This window comes from Ictidomys tridecemlineatus, unplaced genomic scaffold (genome assembly GCF_052094955.1).
Source record: "Ictidomys tridecemlineatus isolate mIctTri1 unplaced genomic scaffold, mIctTri1.hap1 Scaffold_198, whole genome shotgun sequence".
Taxonomy (NCBI): domain Eukaryota; kingdom Metazoa; phylum Chordata; class Mammalia; order Rodentia; family Sciuridae; genus Ictidomys; species Ictidomys tridecemlineatus.
This window is the reverse complement of record NW_027521702.1, coordinates 424,247-427,580: the sequence shown is the minus strand read 5'-3', so window position 1 is coordinate 427,580 and position 3,334 is coordinate 424,247.

Below are 3,334 nucleotides of genomic sequence, written 5' to 3'. Positions count from 1 at the left end.
CATGCATTAACTTATTTGGTTTACACAACAACCTATAAGATAACCTATTATCCCCGTTTTACAGAAAAAATAATTGAAATTAATGCACAATATATAAATGCAAGTAGGGAAACATCAATGAATCCCTTTAATTTGCATAATGTACATTAATTTGTACATTTATTATGTATTAACAATTATGATTTAAGAAACAAAAAAAATTGACTCAGAAAATTTATCATGTAATAACTTTTACTTGTAGTGATACTTTGATACCTGTATATTAGTAAACTGTCTTATTATCTTCAATGCCCAGACATTCTTGTCTTTGGTTCTAATAATTCATTGCACATGATTAATAGGCCAACACAGCTTTCATTAAAATTCCAAATCTCAGGGCCTTAAGAAGCTTAAAGTATTTAAATTTCAATAGAATGTCGGTGCTTCAGTTAAGCACAACTAATTTTAAAATCTAAATATAAACAAAATAAAATAAATAAGTCTAGAGTCTTAAAAGAAGAATTTTTTTTTATTTTGCTTTGGCAATAAATGAAATGTTTTCCTGACTAAACTTAGGGATTCATTTCCTCAAATGAAAATAAAAAAATGGGCACGAACAAAATGAGAAAGAATGGTGTGATCATGAAAACCCTTATGCACATCAGGGAAACAATGATTCCTATTTGATCTCAATAGCACAAGCAATGATTAAAATGTTTAAATCCAATTTTCATGTTGCCCAGTAAATTGCTTAAAACACACACACACACACACACACACACACACACACACACACACACAACACACACACACACAGTACAAGGTCAATTTATTCAGAAAAATATCTGAATGATTTCAGGTGCTTGTGGCAATGTGAATTTATTACTGTGAAATCTATGAGCTATCTGGCCTGGCCCAGAGTTGTCCTCATATCCTTCCATGTGGTGTGGGTGTTTGGAGCTGAGGGAAAGATCAGAGGTCATTGTGCAGAACAGTTGGCCTCAGTCAGTGAGATCCAAGTGTTCCCAGTGATGCTGGTCCAAGGACACACTTTGGGGGAGGCTGGGCTCTTTCACCTAACATGCAGGAATGCCCTTGCCCCTAACTGGTAGATTTAAAATCTTAACAAATTCACCAGAAAAAAGCCTCCCTCCTGTCTTGGAGATTCAGCACTCAATTCAGCATTTAACATCTCTTTCAGTTCTGTTTTTTTGGGGCCGGAGTGTAGGGGGGCAGTTACCGGAGATTGAACTCAGGGGCTTGACCACTGAGCCACATCCCCAGCCCTATTTTATATTTTATTTAGAGACAGGGTCTCACTGAGTTTCCTGGTGATTTGTTTTTGCTGAGGCTGTGTTTCAACTCACTATCCTCCTTCCTCAGCCTCCTGAGCTGTTGGGTTACAGGCATGCACCACTGTGCCAGCTATTTCAGTTCTTTTTATTTCACCTGTGCTTCTTCTAGCATAAAGGGGAAAGGGAAGACAAATTATTACCTCTTACGATATGTCAGAGACTTCTAGTTATAAAATTCTTCAAAATAAAAAAATTCTCTTTTTCATTTAGGATTTTAAAATTTCTTTTCTTGGTAGAGGTTAGTTTCAATTTCAATTTTGTTCCTATACAGGGTCTAATTTAGTCCTAAGCCAGATCTACTAAGAAACCCAAAGAGGATAAAATCTGATCCCTGTCCTGCTGCGCCCCTCCCATGACTCAGGCAATGGCAAGGCCCTATTGAGGTTGAAGGCGCAAGGCGTCCATCCTCTGGAGGAGCACAGTATGTTTCTGGGAATGGGTTGATTTGTTTTTGTATTTCTTTAATAAGTATAGTTTTAATTTCTCATATGACCATTAAGTATAAAGGAAAAATCATGACTTTCCCAATTAATGCAACTACTTCTAAAGCATACATCTGTTTGCTCTAAATGCAATGATTCAGCTGTGGAGTGTAAATTGTTAATTTCTAAAAAAAAAAAAAAAAAACTCCCTGTATTCAAGTCAAAGAAGTTTTTGAGAAATTAAATTAAAATCTAGAGAAGGAAAATTAATGTTAAGAAGATAGATTAGTGCTTAGTACTGGACAACTTGTTCTTGTTCCTGTGCACAATGGTTTGTTCTCTTACTTTTGTTTGATTACAAGTAATAACAAATCAACTACTTGCCATAACCATGGCACCGGTTCCAGTCAGTAAGTCAAGAAAGAATAGTCAAGGTATAGGCCAATAGTTTGGGACATTTGTAATTATTATTAAAAGTTAACTAAGCAGAAACAGCTCAAAGCAAAACTCGAACTGAAAGTACAAATTCTTGCTTATGCATAAGCCAAGATACATTCTTCTATTCTAATTGTAGCTACGTAATATTTTGTTTTGTTTGAATAATGATTCCTGTTTTGTAACCACAAAGTACTGTAAGCCTGCCAAAATGAAAAGTATATATGATCAACTTCACAAGTAATGATTGGGATCAACACCTTCACTTTGGTGTCTGTGTTGTTTCTCCACCCCCTCTTTCGCTGACTCCTCACCATCCGTTCGTCTCCTGAGACCCCCTGTTGGAGCTTCTCCGACACTGTCCTTAAACCAACTTACAATCTAATGGGAAGATGAACTCAACATGTGCAGGAAACTTGGTAACAATTCTATGTAATCTACAAATTATCATTATTTTCCCTTAGTGTATGCTTGGGCAGCTCTGGGAATGGAGCACTTAATAATTGTCAAAGCCCCTCATTCCATCTTAAATATGCGCTCCTCCAGGTCCTAGTTGGGCCTCTCAATTGTGTTCTAAACACTAGGGCAACACCTTGTGTAAATGTGCACTCAGTCAAGGTTTGAAAAATGAAGAAGATCTGTCATCCATGGAGCAGAGTTTTTAAAAGATTTTTTGAAGACGGTACTGTGTCTGACCTAAAGGATCTAACAGAGACTTGAGAGAGGTGAGAGGACATTTCTGTTCAGTGGTTCTGGTGCAGATATCTTGCTGAGAAAAATAAAGCTTCTGTGGGTATAAGTGAGGCAGCATAGCCCAGCGGCTTCTGAGGAACTCAGTGTCTCCTGTCTCCTAAACATATCCCTTATGGAGACCATCAGCTCAGTTCCCACAGAACAAGCAGCTCTACATCATTCTTTGCCAATCAGTCATCTCAAAGTCAGGTGACTGAGAATGAAGTCACTTATGAGTGACCCCAAAATATAATATTTCTAAAAGAGGGGGGTTTTGTATGAAGTAGATTACTCAGAAGCTTCAGGGATTTATTACAGTTAATCAATTGCTTGCAACTCCCCTCCCCAAGCATCCATGTGTTGTAAGATAAAGATGAAAACCAATAGTTAGTGAATGAATACGTTTCTAAA